Source organism: Schistocerca cancellata, unplaced genomic scaffold (genome assembly GCF_023864275.1).
Source record: "Schistocerca cancellata isolate TAMUIC-IGC-003103 unplaced genomic scaffold, iqSchCanc2.1 HiC_scaffold_1167, whole genome shotgun sequence".
Lineage (NCBI taxonomy): Eukaryota > Metazoa > Arthropoda > Insecta > Orthoptera > Acrididae > Schistocerca > Schistocerca cancellata.
Genome location: NW_026047166.1, coordinates 14,827 through 35,896, shown reverse-complemented (window position 1 = coordinate 35,896; position 21,070 = coordinate 14,827). Strand labels below are relative to the sequence as shown.

Here is a 21,070-nt window from a genome sequence, read left to right as displayed (position 1 = left end):
CGCAGACGTGCTCCGTGTGTGGCAAAACAGATCATTTGCGACAAACCTGCACTTTGCGCAGGCCGGCTCAGCTGCCGCGCGAAGCTGCTGACACCACGTATGCGGGCGCGTTGGTTGGACCCCCCTCGATCACCCCGCCCGACCGACAGGTTTCTGCCGCTCCTGCAGCTGTGACTCCTGTGTCCGACAATGTGCCTCCGCCCACAGTTGTCGTTCCCCCGGTTGTGTCAGAACAAAGTTTACCTGCCGAACGCACCCCTCGCGAGGTCCGTATTGCTGATTTGCCAGCCGTCGGTGTTCCGGACGTGCCCGTTGCGGAGACTTCTGAGATGTTGGTCGCGTCGCTGCGGCCGATTTCAGTCCCCGCCCCGCCGACAGACAAGCGGAAATTGCCCTCTCAGCCGGGCCCGTCCACCGCCGGCGAGGCGGATGCTAGCAGTGCCGAAAGTGAGGTGTCCCAAGTTTCCACTCAGTCCGCCGCTGCCGATCCAAAACCGAAGCGTAAAAGGTCAAAGAAGCGTTCGAAAACGGCGCCCACTGAGGGTGTCGACGTCACCTTCGACCAGGCGGTTGAGGGACTGACGGATACTTTGGTCCAAGAGCGTCGCGACGCACCTTTCGTACACGGTCCACCTGTGTCGGTGCCCGCCACCCCCGCTTCCCGGGCCGTTCCGGACGCCGCACCTGCTCCTTCGGACACCATGCAGTGGTCTGAGGATGTGGAGGGGGATCACTTTTTCTAGTTCCGCTTAAGTTACAGAGTCCACCCTGACGCGTGCATTCCACCAGTTACGCGTCCTCACACTTAATATCAATCACATCCGAAGTGACCGTAAAGTTCACGCCCTCTTACACTTTTTGCAATCTGCTCGTTGCGATGTGGTTTTCCTTCAAGAAATAACAGCTGACGTTGTCCCGCATCTTACTGCCTATAATGTTATTCTTAATATTGATCCGGAAGCGACCTTTGGTACGGCTATTTTAATCACGCCCGGTTTAGAATATAAACACGTAGAAATTTTACCGAATGGACGAGGGTTGGCATGTGTTATCTGCGACATATTTTTTGTTAACGTGTACGCCCCCTCTGGAACTGACAATAAACGTCTGAGGGATACTTTTTTCAATCATGATTTATGTCAGCTCTTCCATCGAAACCACCGACGGATCATCTTAGGTGGTGATTTTAATTGTGTCTTGTGTGATGCCGACCAGGAGCCGACGGCGAATAAGTGTCTTGCACTGCAAACTTTAGTTGACACTCTTAAACTTGAGGACACGTGGCTTTGTTTTAGTCCGACTGCTTCAGGTTTTACTTATTTTTATCCTACTGGGCATAGTAGATTGGACAGAATTTATATCTCGCCGGACCTCGCTGCTCAAATCTTGCAGGCAGAAGTTGCTCCCGTCGCTTTTTCGGATCATTGTGGTTATTTGTGTGCTTTTAATGTCCCGGCTGTTCGCCCGGAACGTACACGCTCCTATTGGAAATTATATGTTAGTGTTTTGGATGACGTCAGTCTTGTCGAACAGGTGCATTTGTTGTGGCACCAACTTCTTCAGAGCCGCCCACAGGCGTGTTCTACTGTCGATTGGTGGCTCCGTCACGCTAAACCCGCTATTCGTACTCTGCTCATTAATTATTGTCGTGACAAGGCCCATTGGGAAATGATGACGGTCGCTTTTTATCGTGATTGTTTACAGGATTTAATTACTCGGGTTACCGACCGCCCTGAACTCCTTCCCACGTTACGGAACATTAAGACGAAGATTTTGAACCATCTGCATCGGAAGGCACAGGGCTCTGTTGTCCGTAGCAGGCCTTTCGATCCTACTTTGGAGGAACCACTTTCATTGTATCATTTACGACGAGCCCGTCTGCGGCGTGAAAAACTTTTATTCACGGACTGGATAACGCGTGACGGTCTTAGGACTTCAGATCGACGGGTGATTCAGGACGAAATTTACGATCACTACTCTAACCTCTTTCAATCTCAACCTTTGAATGACGCCTCCTTGCAGATGTTTTTACACGACCTGCCTTCCATTTTAACGCGTCAGGATAGACTTCTTTTAAATGAGCGTTTTACAGCTGCTGATGTTTCTGCCGCCGTTAAGGCTAGCCCGAAGGGAAAGGCCCCTGGCAATGACGGAATCCCTGTGGAATTTTATGTGAAATTTTCCGGTCTTTTAACTGACACTTTTGTTGCCATGGTAAATGAAATACATAATGGTCTCGATGTGCCGGAAGAATTTTTAGAGGGTCTCATCGTCCTCATCCCGAAAACAACTGGCATCCCAAGTGCGGTGACTTTACGGCCGATTACACTATTAAACGACGATTACAAAATCATAGCACGCTGCTTTTCACACCGTTTGCGGCCGGCGTTGAAGACCGTCATTAGTCCTTCTCAATCGTGTGCCGTACCTGGACGGAATATTTATGATGCTGTCCTCGCGTATCGTGAGTGTATCGCTTCTGCCTCGTCACGCCGTGGCGGCCGGGCTGCGATACTTTCCATTGATTTTCATAACGCGTTTGATAGAATCAGTCACGAGTACTTGCGGCGGGTCATGTCTAAGTTTGGATTTGGTTTAAAATTCACGCATGTGATGTCTAACCTTCTGAAATCGGCTACTTCCAGAATCCTTTTTCATGGCCAGGCCGGTAATGTCCTCAGGATGAACAGATCCGTCCGCCAAGGGTGCCCGCTTTCCATGGGACTATTCGTTTTAGCGTTGGATCCTCTGATCCGTAAAATAACAAATGTTTGCCACGGTGTCCCGTTTGGTACGGGTTCGCTTGTCTGTCGGGCGTATGCGGACGACTTGGGTGTTTTTATCCAACGTCCCGATGATATTGATACGCTACGCCTCATTCTTCACCAATTTGAAACGGCATCGGGTGCGGTTGTGAACCCCCGTAAGTCCATCTTTCTGCCGCTTACTGCGACCATGAGGGCTGTCCGTCGTGATTGGTACACCGTAAAGTTGCGACATAAGATTCTCGGGATCCAGATGACTGCCAATGTACAACAGATGGCGGTGTTGAATTGGCGCGCGGTGTTATATTCTGTACGAGCGGCGACTCAGGCTGCCGCCAAACGAAATTTGTCTTTGCTGGAGAGAGTTTCGGTTGTTAATTCCCAGATGTTGGCCAAGGCCTGGTACCTGGCTCAAGTTTTGCCGGTGCCGAAGGAGATCGAACGGGCCATCAAGCATGCTGTTTCTTGGCTGGTCTGGCGAGGCGAAATCTTTAAAGTCGCCTACAATATTTGCACGCTCCCGCCGGACAGGGGCGGCATCGGTATGGTTGATTTTCCTTCCAAGTGTGCTGCCCTTTTGCTCCACCGAACCAACCGTGTAATAGCCAATGCGGGGCTTAGCCCCACGTCGGTACTCTTCGACCTTTACCGCCCTGCTTCTCTCCGCGCGCCTGTCTCTGTCCAGGCTATCCCGTACAGATTGAATTTCGTTCGCCAGTATTTCCTCCACACTAGCTATCTGATAGGTGACGACCGGCGCAGGGGTAGCGTCAGCGCGATCGCAGAGGCCCTCCGCGGAACTCCGCCGACTAACAAATGGGAGTTGAGGCTGCCGCAATGCGATTGGCGGACGGTGTGGTCCAACATTTCCAGTAAATTGTTGACATCCGATGTTCGGGCCACCTGGTATAAAGTTGTGAATCGCACCGTTGCCACGAATGCGAAACTTCACGCAATCAATCTCCTCCCGAGTGGCCTCTGCGGGCGGTGCGCGGCTGAGGACACGATCGAACACCGTTTTGTGTGCCCCCAGTTTCAAGAGGTATGGGATGCCACCCGTGAGATGTTGGCATTGATCAATCGGACTACCCCGTGTGCCATACAGCCTTTGTATATCCTGGTTCCCGACTGGCGGCCGTATCCTGCCACCAAGAGAAACGCTACCGTGTGGATCGCTGCGTATGCCGCACATGCGATTTTCTCTCCGAATCATGGATCGCTTGCAGTTTTTGACGTATCTTTGGGACTACTATGGACGGGAGAAACGTAACCCGCAGTATGTTTCCAATTATGCCCGATTTTTAGATGTCCCTCTACGGACCGCTTTTACCAAATTACATATTTCTCTCCTGCCATGATTATGTACTTTCCATTCCACTGTTCCCTTTGGCGGAATGTGCGGAATGATATATTGTTCTATTTTCTTGATGTATGACAGTTAATTTGTCTCACCGGCTCGACTAATCTTCCGCCATTTTGGGAGGTTGTCCTTAGGATTGCCATATTGGTTTTTCTCTCCTGGATTTAACGCTTGTTCCCTATAGCTGACTTTTCCTAAATTTTTGTGACTATTGCAGGACTGTCAATTGACTTGTCCCTGAACTCTGAGACGGTGCTTAAACATAATTTTGTGTTGAAACGGTTGCCTCTTGGGCACGGAAATCAAGCTTATCGAGAAGACGAAATATGTTTGCTGCTGCCGGAATTGCGTAGACTTCACCTTTCCCGTGCGCCAGACATATCTGGCATGTATAGTGTGGTCGTTTGTGTGTGTTTTTCATTTTTATTTTATTTGAGAGTCTCTTTTTTTTTGCCTATCTGTGGCGGCGGGAGGCCTCCGCTGCTGACTTGTGGTCATTGTCCTCCTAGAATGGTTTTTATTTGTGTTTCGCGTTTGCGTTCTTCCTTCCTCACGTTATATCCACACCTTCAGAGGATGTTATTCCTTTTTCTCACATCGTTTTGGACATGTTTCCGCTGGCCACAATGGACCTCTGTTCTCCTGAAGGATCACCATAAAAAAAAACAAAAAATATAAAACAATCAAAAAAATGCTATGTCACACAAATAATAAAGAGAGTACAATACACCACCTTTTCCGTTATTCCATGTTTCTCGGGTTGGGAGGGCGAGGGAGACACTGTGGCCAGGCCTCGGATTGCGACCCCTGCCCCCTTTGCGTCCACCGCCACCCTGGCCTGATCTTAAAATGAAGTATATTTAGTAAAAAAAAAAAAAATCATCGAAGTTAAGCAACATCGGGCGCGGTTAGTACTTGGATGGGTGACCGCCTGGGAACACCGCGTGCTGTTGGCTCTATCTCATTTTTTCATTTTTACGTCGCTGCACCTGCCACGCCTCTTTTTCATACTAACTATCAGGTGTGACAAAGATGCTTCCACAAGCATTTGAAAGTACTGTATTAACCGTAAGATACGAAATTACGGTAATGAACTCGGTTTGAGTAAGAATGCGCGAAGGAAGAGTGCTAGGAACTCGTTGAAAATGACAAAACACTACCAATGGACAGATGTGTTCTTGAAATGCGTCAGAGCCTACTGTTACGTAGCAGTGCTAAATTCCGAAAACTAACTAAATAAATAAAAAAAAAATCAACCGTTCTCGTGCCATCACCCAAGTTAAGCAACAACGTCAGTATTCGGATCGGTGACTGCCTGGGACCTCTGGCTGTCTTCATATTTTGCTTTCTTGTCGCCACCCCTGCCAGCCGTCTCTTCATGCTACCTTTCCGATGCGACAAAGATGTTTCCACAATGACTTAAATCTGTTGTAATAAACAAAAGGTACGCTATTAGGGAACTCAGTTTGAAGAAGCGTGTGCCAAGGAAGATTTCCAAAGTGTCTCTGGAAGTAACAAAACAGTATGAAGCGGCAGAAATGTTCCGAAATACGTCAGGGCTTATTGTTTTGTAGCAGTGTACATGTGCAAATTTGTAAACAAAAAATTATCTTTCGTCGCTAGAAGAGATGGATGCTTTGTCGAACCGCCTGTGTCTTCTGTGCTTGATTTCGCACCTTTCCTCGGCACGGCACAGCGCTGCTCTAGTAGCTCCGAACGGCCGCCCACGGCGTCTCGGACACGCCGGTCAGGCCCGCGCCCGTCTCGCAGATGTTTCTCGTGCTTGTGCTGTCATATGGGCCGCGACCCGAGCGGCAGCGAGCGGCAGTCGGGACAAGTCGGGACGGACGGGAAGGGGAAGGGACACGACAGGCGAGAATGCACCGCGCAAATTACGCAAATATCTGGAAGCGCTGCGCGTGTCAGGCAGGTGAGAAAGCTTCCGCCGGTCCAGCAGGACACTGCCGCAGCTCCCCCGCCGGCCGGGCCGGCCTGGCCGCGCGCACGCCCTACAAGATGCGTCGCCCGCGAGTGTCGCAGGCCGCACGCACCAAAGGAATGATAGGCGGTGCAACGAGCAGCTGTGTCGTGTGTCTCGCCTACTTGCTTTGCGTCAAATGTGCCACGGAAGGCGGCGATTGCGTGTGTTGGGAGCAGAGGCGAATGCTTCTTCTGTGGCGCGGCTACAGTATAAGGACGCCAACGGCCATACCATGTTGACTACACCGGTTCTCGTCCGATCACCGAAGTTAAGCAACATCGGGCGCGGTTAGTACTTGGCTGGCTGCCCGCCTGGCAACACCTCGGTGCCGAGCGAGCAGTAGTTCCGTGTCGACTTGGCCGGCGGCGCCTCGTGTGTCGTCTGTCTTCTGCCTAGCGGCTGTATTTCATAAAGTCCGTAAGTCATGGAAAGTTTCTATGATGATAGTGAAGAACGCCAAAATAACGTGCAATGTGAATTCGATAGTTCCGTTGGAAAACCGTCTGCTTTCGAAATTCATCGTTGGATACTCGAGGAATTGTGTTTATCGCCCGATGACGTTCTCGGTGTTCAGTTTGACACTTTTCTCAATTCTGTGTTTTTGAAGTTAAAGACTCCCGAATTGTGTGATACCGTAGTCAATGCTAATGATGGTGTCCGTAAATTTAGACATTTAGACGGTCGCATTAGTAACGTGACTATTTCTCATGGCGGGTTTGGCCTTCGAAATGTTCGTGTGTTTAACTTGCCTTTCGAAATTCGGAATGACACAATATCTCGTCATTTGCGGCCGTACGGGACTGTGCTATCTGTCATTAAAGAGAAGTGGTCCTCCGCCTATATTTTCCAGGTTGAAAATGGCGTGAGGAGTGTAAAGATGGTTGTACGACAGCATATTCCGTCCTTCTTGTTAGTTAACGGTCATCGTGCATTTATAACCTATAGTGGTCAACCTCAGACGTGTTCCTTTTGCGGTGCTGTTGGTCATTACCGACAAAACTGCCCTAAACGCAGGCCGCCTGTTGAGTTGCCACGTGAGGATGTTTTAGGTGGGCCTAGTTTTGCTTCTGTTGCTGCACCAAGTTTAGGTTCCGCCCCCCCCCCCCCCCCCCCGCACGTGTGCATGTCGCGGCTGCCCCCCCTGTACCGGCCGCCGCTGACGCCATGGATACGTCTGTTCCTAATAGTGACTCTGTTTCTGTACCTCCTGTTGGGCCCTCTTTGGTCGCGGATGCGACAACTGTACCTGTTACTAAAAAACCGGTAGCGAACGATGTTTCACCGGCATCCGTGCCGATGTTGGCCGAATTTGTTCCGCATCCTGTCGCGGTTACGGAACCCGATAACTCGGCGGTTGTTCCAACTACCGTCCCCGACAGTGTTTCTGCTGCCAGTGCTGTTGTCGTAGGAAGTGACGATTTTACTGCCCCTAAGCCGCGGAGGGACCGGAATGTTGCTCGAGCTTCTGGCACACCACGTTTACGTAGTGCCAGTAGTTCTGCTTCGTTCAATACGCGTGGTCTTTCGGACAAAAATCGGAGTCCGTCTCCGGTGGCGCGTTCTCCTGCCCCCCCCTCAAGCTCGGTCGGTCGGGCAGCCGACCTCCCGACAGCCGGCCACGCGCGCCGGCGTAGACCTCGGCCACCGCCCGTCTCAAGGAGGGGGCGGCAGGCGCCAGGCGAAAAAGCAGACATCTTCCCGCACCCAGCCGGAGGGTGATGTCGTTACTGCCACGCAACAACGTGATATCACGGTGCAACATCTAAAAACATTCCTGAGTCAACCGACTTCTGCTACCGATTCCGGCATGGCGGTGGATCCGGCTTTGTCTGTGCCACCCTCCCCCTTTCCCACTAAACGAAAGGCCGAAGATTCGCACCAACGTCGTGCCCCTCCTTCCACCCACGACTTGGTGCTGCCTTTATCTTCGGATGTTGAAATGCCCGCCGTGGAGCATTCCGTCACGGAACGTGCCGTCACAGTTTCTGGGACCCCCCCCCCCCCCACCCCGCCTAGTCAATCACGGGATTGGTCGGAGGACGTTGAGGCCGGTGATCACCATTAGTGTGACTCTTTGTATGTCCTTCCCCCTCCTAGTCAGTTGGTATGTTTTATCGTGTTTTAAACATTTTCATGTTTCTATGTTCTTGTTTTTTACCTGTGTTTTCCGTGTATATGGTTAACGACTGTAGCCAGTGGAACATTTTAACGGTTAATCTTGATAAGCTGCGAAATCCGCAGAAAGCTATGCTTCTTAAAGATTTCTTGTATGATAATCATTGTCGCGTCGCCTTTTTACAAGAGGTGACTTGTGAAGCGCTTTTATTTTTGCATGATTTTACCGATTTTATTGTCATTGACAATGTTGCGCCCGATTCTGATACGGGCACTGCCATTTTAGTACGTTCTGACTTACCTGTCTCTAACGTTGACATTTTACCGACTGGTCGTGCTGTTGCCTGTACCATTTTTGGCATTGTGTTTGTGAATGTGTACGCTCCGTCGGGAAATGTTAAACCGGCCAGGGCTGAATTTTATGGTAAGGATTTGTGTCAGCTTTTATCCAGGAATGTCGATACGTTAATCGTCGGGGGTGATTTTAATTGTGTTTTAGACGACAGAGATCAGGAGCCGCGTCCGAACAAATGTCACGAACTGGGTGCTTTGGTCGCTAGCTTTCATTTGCTTGACACGTGGCGTGTTTTACACCCCGATTTCACCTACTTCACTTATTTTTACGGTGCGGGGCGTAGCCGTCTCGATCGCATTTATGTGTCTAGGCAGTTGTCTGCCCGTATTTGTACTGCTGACGTGACTCCTGTCATATTTTCCGACCACTCCAGTTATTCCTGTCGTCTTTTATTACCTCGTTTGTGTGTTCCTCGTCGTACTAATTTGTGGAAGTTTAATTGTAGTTTACTTAATGACGACCATTTTGTGACTAGTTTTACCCGTATGTGGCAGAGGTTGGTGCGGACTCGCGGCGGTCATAGTAGCACCATTGAGTGGTGGGTTGGGATCGCTAAGCCGGCGATTCGGAACTTTTTCATCGATTACAGCCGTGAGGCGGCACGCTGGCGTCGGGCGACGGCTCGCTTCCGCCAGGATTGTTTACGCGATTTGGCGTTGCGAGTGACGTCACAGCCCGATTTGTTGCCTACTCTGAAGCAATTTCAAGCTAAGCTTTTACTCGACATGCGTGCCGTTAGTGATGGGGTGACCGTCCGAAGTCAGCCTGCAGGATTTGTCACAGGGGAACCTCTGTCCATTTACCATTTGAACCGGGAACGAAAACGCCGCGAACGTTTGAGCATTAATGTTTGGCAGCTGCGAAACGGCGGTCGGACTTCTGTACAGTCGGAAATTGAAACAGATATTTTTGAACATTTCGATTCGCTTTTCCGTGCTGTTGACGTGGATTCCGACGAGTTGCGAGATTTTTTGCGGGCTGTACCACATGTTTTAACTCGCCCGGACAGGAATCGTTTAAATGACGCCCTTACGTCTGATGAAGTTCTCGACGCCGTTCGTCGGAGTCCCAAAGGGAAGTCTCCGGGTCCCGATGGGATTCCTGCGGAATTTTATTCGAAATTTTTTCATCTTTTTAGTGAGATTTTAGTGAATTTAGTGCATGATATTCAAAATGGTGTGACTGTACCAAATGCTTTTGTGGAGGGGGTTGTGACGCTCGTTCCCAAATCCACTGCTGTGTCACATATCGACGCTGTCCGTCCGATTACTTTATTAAATGTTGATTACAAGATCGTCACGCGCTGCGTCGCTCAGCGACTTAAAAGCATTTTGCCGGCGGTACTTAGTGATCAGCAAACGTGTGCGGTGCGCGATCGGAATATCTTCGCACATAACCAATGCAGTCCCTGTAAGCAAGGATAGCGTCAAAGTGCTCGGCTACGAACAGCGGCGATTTTATTAGTTGATTTTAAGAATGCCTTTGACCACATTAGTCATTTTTATTTGCGTCAGGTTTTGGTACGCATGGGGTTTGGTTATAAATTTACCAAATTAGTGACGCATCTGTTGCAAAATGCTACGTCACGTATCTGTGTCAATGGTCGTCTTACTCCTCCTTTTCGTGTGGGTCGCTCCGTGCGGCAGGGGTGTCCGCTTTCCATGGCGCTTTTTGCCATTGCGCTGGATCCCCTCCTCCGTTATATCAGTCAGGAATGTCGCAGCATTCAGATGGGGACTACCAGATTGGTTTGTAAAGCATACGCTGATGACCTTGGCGTATTTATTGAACATTTCGACGATGTTGACAGGTTGCAAGTTGTCCTGCAAACTTTGAAAAAGCTACGGGGGCGGTTATCAATACCCGGAAAGCTGTTCTTTTACCGCTCACCGCCCGCGCACGTACCCTGCGTAGGGCCTGATTTTGTGTACAGCAGCAGCATAAAGTTCTTGGGATCCTTTTATCTTCTAACCCACAGCAGATGGAGGCATTAAATTGGCGGCCTACGCTGCATCGGATTCGTTTTGTTACCAAGATCTATGCGGTCCGGAATTTGGCCCTTCGGGAAAAGGTGCATTTGATAAATGTGAATATCTTGGCGAGAGCATGGTACCTTGCGTAGGTTCTCCCGGTACCCAAGCAGTTGGGGCGCGCCATCAAACAGGCGGTTTACTGGTTTTTATGGAGGGGGGAGATTTTTAAGGTATCGCATGCTGTCTGGACCTTGGGCCTGTCCGATGGCGGTTTGGGACTCGTTGATTTTTCCGCCAAATGTGCGGCCCTTTTTTTGGAAGCGAATTACTACTGTTATGCAGAAGGCACCTTGCAGTCCCACCGCGGTTGTTTTTAATCGTTACCGTCCTCATTCTGAAGTGGCACCGGTTTCTGGATCGCACGTCCCGTTCTACCTTTCTTACGTGCGCCGCTACTTTCTCGATAATAGTTACCAGACACTTTGTGACATCTCCGCCCACACGGTTAGCGCTGTCTGCACGGCTTTACGCGGACCTCCTATTCGCTGCAAGTGGGAGTATCGATTGCCACGCTGCAACTGGGTGGCAGTGTGGCACAACCTCGCCAATGAAGTTCTCCCGGCTTCCGTACACGCTGTGTGGTACAAGGTGGTGCATCGCACCTTCCCCACCAACTCCAAACTTCATTCCATTCATCTTATCCCGTCTGGAGTGTGTGACACGTGTCCTGCCGACGATACTCTTGAAGACCGCTTTGCGTGTGACCGCTTCCGCCGTGTTCGGGACGTCGCCAGGGATATGATTCGTCTGATTCAGAGGGTGGACACTCGAACTGTTACTGTGGATGATGTATTAATTCCGCAGTGTGTCGTCTACCCCACCACGAAGCGAAATGCGACGGTGTGGATCCTTGGCCACACAGTTTTTGCTCTCTTCTCCCTCAAGTTGTATACCGATTTGGACTTTCTTACCTTTTTATGGACCCAACATACTCGGATTCAGACATCGCCACACTATCGGCGAAATTTTGCAAATTTTTTGCGGGTCGCACTAGCGCATGCTTTTGCACGACTTTCAGTACCTGCGTAACATGGCCGTCTATCTCTCATCCTTTCTCTTGCCGTTGAGCGACACGATATGCATTAATGCGACTTCCTCAAATTTTTCTGGAACGAAAATTGGCGAAACTAGATTACCGAACGAAATCAGAAGTCTTTTCAGTCTTTTCAGTTTTTTCTGGACGTTATTGCCGAACTTCTTGTTTGGCATGTGTGTCCGTATTCTTAGTTTTTTTCCGTTTGTGGCGTGACGAGATTCTTTCCTGCTGTTTTAGTTATAATTCCTGGTGGTGATTGTTTTGCGTTTTGTCTGCATTTTTTTCATTTCTTTTATTGTGGAGCACTCCAAAAATCTCGTCCCGTGCCTGTGCTCGACACCGTTGGACTTTTTGTCGGTGTGGAATTTCACACCGGTGATACGAATCATTATTGGGTTTACGGTCACTATGAGTGATGACGGGTGTGGGGGCGACACTGTGGCCAGGCCTCAGAATAATTGACCCCTGCCCTCATTGCCGCCGCCTGCCTGCCACGCTCGTTGACCGACCGTTTGAATTCGGTATAAAAACAAAAACAAAAAGAAACAAAAAAAATGGTGTGCGCTTTCCTCATAGTTTCTTTCTGGATTCTACATTTCACGTACACCGTCACTACAGCCCACCGTGTATTTGAAGTGTGTTTCCGTGGATGCCACGTCTTGTACCTTCTCGTTCGTTTTGAGTGCCGGTGTCTACCGGATTTTTTCTCATTTTTCTCATTTTACAACGTGAATGGAGTTTTTCTTATTGGTGTTCAGCAATGACTTTTCTTTTCCGGTGGATACATCGTCTTGCTTGCATTTGAATGTTTTGTGTTCCCTTTGGACCGTCGTCACCGTCGGTTGATACGGCGTGGAGCCGTCTTTTCTTTCTATTTTTTGCGTATCAATGGGAGGCATTCTCAACTTTGGTTTTTCACACATTGGAGGACTCTTTCCCTTTTGTTCCATGTCCGGGACGCCACAATGCCTAATTGCCACATGTACCATTCGCCGATGAAGGCGATCGTTGGCCAGCGTCCACCGATTCACCTCGAGGGAGCCACCAGTACCTTTATAGCCATTGAAAAAAAAAATAAAATAAAAAAAAGGTGCTGTTGGCTCTATCTCATTTTTTCATTTTTACGTCACTACACCTGCCAGGCCTCTTTTCATGCTACCTTTTCGATGTGACAAAGATGTTTCCACAATGATTTAAAACTGTTGTAATAAGCATAAGGTACGATATTAAGAAACTCAGTTTGAAGAAGAGTGTGCCAAGGAAGATTTCCAAAGTGTCTCTGGAAGTAACAAAACAGTATGAAACGGCGAAAATGTTCCGGAATACGACAGGGCTTATTGTTTTGGATGCTTTGTCGAACCGCCTGTGTCTTCTGTGCTTGATTTCGCACCTTTCCTCGGCACGGCACAGCGCTGCTCTAGTAGCTCCGAACGGCCGCCCACGGCGTCTCGGACACGCCGGTCAGGCCCGCGCCCGTCTCGCAGATGTTTCTCGTGCTTGTGCTGTCATATGGGCCGCGACCCTAGCTGCAGCGAGCGGCAGTCGGGACAAGTCGGGACGGGAGGGGGACAGGCGCGAATGCAAATGCACCGCGCAAATTACGCAAATATCTGGAAGCCCCCCCCCCCCCCCCCCCGCGGGCTCGGGGGCAAGAATAGGCCCGCGGTATTCCTGCCTGTCGCAAGAGGCGACTAAATGGAGTCTCAAATGCTTCGGCCTTATGTGATGGTCCCTTCTAAATTATTCCGAAGAGCGAGCCAATTGGGGAAGGGCGCCTTACATGGTGCACTGTATCCGTCGTGCATTGAGACCTTTAGCCGGCTTTCTCGTCGCTCTAATGGTGTCTCGCTCGTTTTCCATCTCGTGGGCGAGGATACGTCCCTGGGTGTGATTACCACGCTGCACTCTGCAGTGTTGCTTTTACCTGCGACGACGTCCCTGGACATTTTTGCGCCTAAGATCCAGCACGGTAGCCAGTCCGTTGTGGTGGGGCCGCCATGTAGCCCCTTGGTTGCAGCCCCCTGACAACACAGGGATCGCTCTACTGATGCCTGCGCCGTTAACTCCCCACGTATGCCAAGGAGTAGATGCCCATCTCCCTGGGGCATCGGGACTCCCGGCAATGGCCATCCTGCCACGTGGCTATTGCTGCGGCTGGGCGGCGCCCGTGGGGAGGGCCCTTGGTCGGAGTAGGTGGCATCAGGGCGGATGACACGCGATGAAGCGTGGCACATCTCTCGCTGGTGGCCAGCCACCAGCAGTCTCTAAACGTTCGAGGGAACATTTTAAAGGTAACGTTTATGACCCCAAATCGTTCCCCTCCCTCGCCACAGCCCCCAGGGGCTCAGCATTCATTTGCTGAGTACGGGCTTGGCGACCCTGGGGTCCTGAGCTGGGGACTGGTCAGCGCCGCCAGTCTCCTGTCACTGTAACCCCCGGACATGCTTCAGCGACCACCGTATGGCGCGGCGGTGGAATGTTGTGTGCTGCGGGGAATGGTAATCTTGGCTTGACCGCCTGGATTGCGAGGAAGGACAACCTCTATAAAAATCCCTCAATCTTCCGGTGTGCTCCGCGCCTATGAGATGCTTGGCTGTTGGGGTGGAACAGTCGCAAGCGGGCAACCTCTGGGGCACCTGCCGCACCCCAGTTGTAACAGGCTTACTCAGGCACGCGGGGCTCTGTCTGAGCGGACCTTTAGTTCCCTAGCTGCTCGTGGGACCACAATGGACCCTTGACCTCTACGTTTCCCCCTACCAGTGGATTGGGTGGGCCACTGGTAGGAAAACACACCCAATCGAAAAAGCGACTTCGTGCTGGGAGTCCTCCAGCGCCTGGTGTTGATCGACATTTATCAGACTGTCGTAACAGAGCACATGCTGATCATCAGAATGTGTTTTTGATTATTAAACGGAAGGAGGGTAGCTTTGAGAGGGTTTCTCCCTTTTACATCCACAAGGGTCTTGAGGGGATTGCAGGAACACTTAAATCTGTGAAGTGACTTCGCAATGGGACTCTGTTAGTTGAGACTTCCAGTTCCCGTCAAGTCGCTTCTCTTCGGAAGGCAACCTGTCTCGTAGAGTACGCTATCGAGACCGAGCTCCACTCCACTCTGAACTATAGTAAGGGTGTTGTGACATGTAGGGACTTGGTGGATATCCCCACAGATGAGTTAAAATCTGAATGGGCTGATGACGGTATCGTTTACGTGCAGCATATTATGAAACGAGTCGATGGGAACCTAGTCAAATCCGACTCGTTTATTCTCACGTTCAGTTGCCCGAGACTCCCAGAGCATGTTAAAGCGGGGTTCTTACGTTTGCCAGTAAGGCCATATTTCCCCAACCCAATGCGCTGTTTTAAATGTCAGCACTTTGGGCATACTACGTTGGGGTGCAATGGGATAGCCACTTGTGGTAAATGTGGTCAGCCTGCCCATGAAGGAGCCGATTGTTCATCGCCTGTGAAGTGCGTGAATTGCTCTGGGAGTCACCCTGCCTGGAGCCGGATCTGCCCCATCTATCTCGAAGAACGGAAAATACAGGAGATTAAAACATCTAAGCGCATCCCCTATGGTGAGGCCAAGAAGCTCTTTAAGGCCATGCAACCTCCTGTGTTTACAACATCTTTCGCTTCCGCTCTGAAGAAACCGGTACAAATGGCCACTGTTGCTACGCAAACGGAGGTTGCTAGTGTTAGCACTAATACCTGCGTTTGCCAGTGCACTTGTGCTGCTGCGGTCTCGTTGCAACCTGCGGCTCTCCCTGCAACGTCGGACAAGGCTGTGGTTGCTGACATTGGGGTACTTCCTGCCTCTCCCCCTATGGCGCCTTCTGCCCAGGCGAGTAAAGCTCCACCTGTTGACAAGGCTGTGCATTCTAAGCCCTCCAAGACAAAGACGCCGAAGGTGAAGGTTTTGCCACCTGAGGAGACTAGTCAGGGTCGGTCCGATGACGAGGCCATCGTACTGTCTGACATCTCCCGTGGGTCGTCATCGGAGCTGATGGACATTGATGTCGACCGGGGGCGATCTTCTCGCCCCAGGAATAAATCTCCAGCGGGTACGGGCTCTCCTCCGAAGCACAGAGGAAGGGTGAAAGTTCAGCCACCCTAATCACTGGCTCCCATATTACAGTGGAACCTGAATGGGTTCAGGACGCATGTGGCCAAATTAAAACTCCTTGTACGAGAGTGCCCTTTGTGCTTATGTCTCCAAGAGACACATTTTCGGGCCACTGATGCTCCTTCTTTACGGGACTATACCGTATATCGGAAAGATGATCTGACGGGGCAAAGGGCAAAGGGTGGTGTTGCGGTTTTTGTCCGTGACATGCACCCCTCATCTGAGCTCCCTCTCGTTACAGACTTGCAAGCAGTTGCAGTTGACTTTCTTGTGGGTCGGAGGCTCACAGTCTGTTCAGTCTACTTACCTCCTCAGGATGTGATAGACTCTGAGGCTCTCACAGACCTTATTAGCCAACTCCCCCGCCCATTTCTTCTGCTGGGGGACTTCAATGCTCATAATGTCTTATGGGGCTCTCCGACTACTTGCCCCAGGGGTCGCATTCTGGAAAGCCTCATGATGTCTGAAGAACTGTGCATCCTCAACTCTGGTGCCCCCACTCATTTCTGTACTGCTTCCAGGTCGTCATCGGCTATTGACCTTTCCTTTTGCTCTCCAGCACTCGCGGATTCTGCTCTGCGGGAGGTTGTTGCTGACCTCCATTCTAGTGACCACTTCCCCCTTTGGATTCGCCTCCTGGATGAGGCTGTGGCATTTTCAGTGCCGCCTCAGTGGCACCTCTGCAGAGCTGACTGGACGCTTTTCAGCCAACTGGCTGTTTTGGAACACCGTGCCAGCGTCCACGAATGGGTAGACCATGTTACAGCCGTGATCTCCCATGCTGCTGAGTTGTCCATTCCACGGTCATCAGGTAATCCCAAGAGGCGTCCTGTCCCTTGGTGGACCACTGAGTGCCGCTCAGCCATCCGAGCCCGCCGTGCAGCTCTGCGCTGCTTAAAGTGCCGTCTCTCAGCTAACAATCTTGCGGCCTTTCGGGTGGCAAGGGCCAAAGCGCGGCGAGTGATTAAAGAGAGCAAACGACGGTCATGGCAATTGTTCTTGTACTCCATCTCCCGCTCCACTAATTCTACGAAAGTATGGGAAGCCATCAGGAGGATTTCTGGGAAACGCAGCCCACTACCTGTCACGGCATTGCTGCATCAGGGATGTCTCCTCACGGCGCCGAGAGACATTGCCCAGACACTGGCCATGCATTTTGCGGAATCTACCGCCACGATTAACTGTGATCCAGATTTCTGCCGCTACCGAACTGCCATCGAGAGGGGTCACTTCGACTTCCGGTCTCCAAATTCTGAACCCTACAACTGCCCCTTCACAATGTGGGAACTGGATTCGGCGCTGTCTGTGGCTCATGATACTGCGCCTGGTCATGATCAAATCCGGTACAGCATGCTGCAGCACTTGTTGCTGCCATCCAAGGAAGTTCTCCTGAGTTGTTTTAATATGATATGGTTATCCGGCACATACCCTGACTCGTAGAGGGAGGCGGTTTTGATTCCTCTCCTCAAACCGGGGAAGGACCGAACGCATCCCAGCAGTTATCGAAGTATTGCTTTGACGAGCTGTGTCGGGAAGACGTTGGAACGCATGGTCAACCGTCGCCTGGTTTGGCTGCTCGAGACCAGGCAGCTCCTTAGCCCCTCTCAGTGTGGCTTTCGGAGATGTCGTTCCACTATCGACAACTTGACCCTGCTTGAGGCGGCCATCCAGCAGGCCTTCCTACGTAACCAGCATTGTCTTGGTGTCTTCTTTGACATTCATAAGGCGTATGACACTACTTGGCGCCGCCATATCCTCAATCAACTCCATGAGTGGGGCTTTCGTGGCCGTCTCCCCATCTTCATTCGGTCCTTTCTTTCCCACCGCCTCTTTCGTTATAGGGTTGGTAATGTGCTATCTGATTTGTTTGTGCAGGAGAATGGTGTTCCTCAGGGAAGCGTTTTAAGTGTCACCCTCTTTGCCGTCGCCATTAACAGTATCACGTCCACTATCTGGAGTCCTGTCCAATGCTCCTTGTTTGTGGACGATTTTGCTGTTTTCTGTTCTTCCTCCACTCTTGTCACTGCTAGTCGGCAGTTGCAGCTTACGATACAGCGATTAGAGGCATGGACTGCGAAGACGGGTTTTACCTTTTCTGCAGAAAAATGTGTGTGTGTTCATTTTAATCGTTCTCGACGTCTTCTTACCTCCCCTGAATTGCGTCTGAGGGACACCATTCTTCCTTTTAGCGACACTGTGCGGTTCCTGGGCTTCACTTTTGACTCCAAGTTGTCGTGGTTGCCGCACCTTAAAGACCTCAAGGTGCGGGCCCTGAAGGCACTGAATATTTTGAAGTGTCTGAGCCATCGGTCCTGGGGAGCAGATCGGGCGCGTCTGCTGCAGTTCTATAGGGCTTTCGTCCGGTCACGTCTTGACTATGGTTGCACCGTGTATGGGTCAGCAAGGCCTTCGCATCTGAAGATTCTTGATGCAGTACACCATGAGGGTATCAGGCTGGCCACTGGTGCCTTCCGTACCAGTCCCATCCCCAGCCTGTGTGCTGAGGCAGGGGAACCGCCGCTCGCCATCCGGCGGCAACTCCTCATGGTGCGACGGGTGTGTCAATTCCTTGCCTGTCCTACCTCCCCTGCGTACCCTACCGTTGCCCGACCGCCTATGGAACGTCTCTTTTCCAGTCGTCCCAGGGCAACGAGACCATTTGGGATTCGTGCCAAGCATTTGCTTGAGTCCCTTGGTGTGGAGCGTGTGGCCCCCCAACGACAAGGTTTTACTCGCCTGCCTCCCTGGTTGCTCCAGAGGCCCAGCGTCCTTTTAGACTTGTCGGAGTACCGGAGGAGTTCCACTCCTGCGTTTGTTTTTATCTCCTTATTTTATGATATTTTAAACCAGCATCCCGACCATGTACCAGTATTTACGGATGGCTCTAAACAGGGGGACTCTGTTGGTTGTGCTGTTGTTTTCCCTGACCGAGTCGTCAAGTTACGGCTTCCTGCGGCATTTACCATCTTTGATGCCGAATTGTTTGCGATCTTGCGGGCATTGGAGCAGATGAGGTGTGTTCCCAGTCTTAAGTTCCTCATCTGTTCTGACTCCCTGACTCCCTGAGTGCCCTTCAGACCATGCAACACTTGTACCCAGCGGATACGGTCGTCCAGAACATCCATGATGCCCTCCTCCACCTGCAACGGCAGGGGAAGAAGGTGTCCTTCTTCTGGGTGCCGGGGCACGTGGGTATTAGGGGAAACGAACTGGCGGATGTGGCTGCCAAAGATGCATGTTCCCTCCCTCACGTTGTTGAATGTGCCGTCCCCCTCCATGCTGTTACCTCCCTCCTGCGTTTTCGTGTTACGCGTCAGTGGGAAGAGGAGTGGCTGGCAGTCGGTGACAATAAGCTGCGTCTGGTCAAGGCTACCACGCGGCCATGAGGTACGTCCTACCAGTCATGCAGGCGGGATGAGGTTCTCCTCACTCGCCTCCGCATCGGGCACAGTCCCTTAACGCACGGTTTTTTTCTCCGGCGGGAGGACCCCCCAATCTGCAGTTCTTGTGGCGTCCACATTACTGTCCGCCACATTTTACTTGACTGTCTTTTATTCACTGACCAGAGGGCGGTTTCCTTGCCAACGGATTTGCCCTCTATTTTACAAGATGACGCAACGACTGTAGTTAAGGTCTTACGGTTTTGTGTCCTGTCCAATTTGTTGCCTCGGATTTTAGGGAGAGGGTTTTAATGTACTGCTGGGTGACTGGCTCACCCAGGTTTTAGGTAAGAGGTCAGCCAGTCACGATTACCTCCTTGTTTCCCTTCGGTTTCTGTTCTCTTTTCCTTGTGTTTCCCTTCCTTTTTAGTGTGTCCCTTCTCCTCTCGTTTTGCCTCTGTGTGTGAGGATTTGGAACTGCGTCGGGTCTGTGTGTTTTAGCCGTTCTCCTTGTTCGCTGTTTGTCTTAGTCCCTTCACTGCATGTGTTCCTGTTTTTATGCGTTTGGGCGCTGATGACCACGCTGTTTAGCGCCCGTAAACTTAAAAAACACACACACACACACACACACACACACACACACACACACACACACACACACACACACACACACACACACACTCCCTCGCCACACTATGGGAGGAACGAAAGTCACTGAATGACAGTGAGACGTATTCGCCCAGGTATCTTGTCTGTACCAGAGCTGATGGGGAATCTTTTATATCCGTGAAGCCTTAGTTCTTTGTAGAGCATTTAGAGGACAAGTATGGGGAGGTGGAGGGCTTGTCCAAGATGCGGTCCGGATCGGTGTTGATAAAAACGGCATCCTCCGCCCAGTCGCGGGCCTTGCTCGCTTGTACTAAGCTGGGGGATGTCTCCGTCACTATCAAGCCCCATAAAAGTCTGAATATGGTCCAGGGCATTATCTTCCACAGGGATCTCCTTTTACAGTCCGATGACGAGCTGCGCGCCAACTTGGAGCGCCGAGGTGTCCATTTCGTCCGGCGCGTCGACCGGGGTCCGAGGGATCGTAAAGTTGCCACCGGTGCCTTCATCTTGGCCTTCGAGGGTGACACGTTACCTGAGAAGGTCAAGGTGATGGTGTACCGTTGTGATGTCAAGCCATATATCCCTCCCCCGATGCGGTGCTTCAAGTGTTGGAAGTTTGGCCATATGTCTTCACGCTGTGCTTCTGACCTCGTCTGTCGCGATTGCGGTCGACCATCCCATCCTGATCATCCTTGTGCCCCGCCTCCAATCTGTGTGAACTGTGGTGCGCACCATCCGCCTTGCTCGCCAGACTGTCCGATTCTGCAGAAGGAACGGAAGATCATGGAAATCAAGACTCTCGACCGCCTGACGTACACTGAGGCGAAGCGGAAATATGATCGGCTTCATCCAGTGTGCATGACAGCTTCTTATGCCGCAACTGTCACTCCTGCTACAGTTCCATCCGCTTCAGTCAGCTCTCAGAGTCGAAGACCCACACCTGCCCCCTTGATGGTGGGGGGCACTAAACCCACTGTTGCTCCTGCTCCATCTACTTCAGGAGCAACACCCCCCCCCAACCATTGGGGACATCTGTTCCCCCTTCCCAGCCGGAGAAGCGTAAGACTTCTTCGGCTACTCTCGTAAGGAAGGGGTCCCTTGGGGACCTCCCTTCTCAAGTTCCGACCGGTACCAAGGCCGACAGACGCAAGTGGCTTAAACAATCGCCGGTCCCTGGTCGTCGGGACACACGGTCGTCGTCTGTCCCTGAGACACAGTGCCGCCCTCCCAGCCTGAACCACCAAAGGCACAGCGCGAGAAGCAGAAGGAGAAGAAACTCCCCAAGGCTACCAACATTGTGGTGGCACCCATCC

At 51.3% G+C, this 21,070-nt stretch overlaps 1 pseudogene; it reads left to right on the top strand.

Moving 5' to 3' along the window:
- Positions 1–6,323: 6,323 nt before the first annotated feature.
- Positions 6,324–6,441, top strand: LOC126160941 (5S ribosomal RNA; annotated as a pseudogene).
- The last annotated feature ends 14,629 nt before the right edge of the window (positions 6,442–21,070 follow it).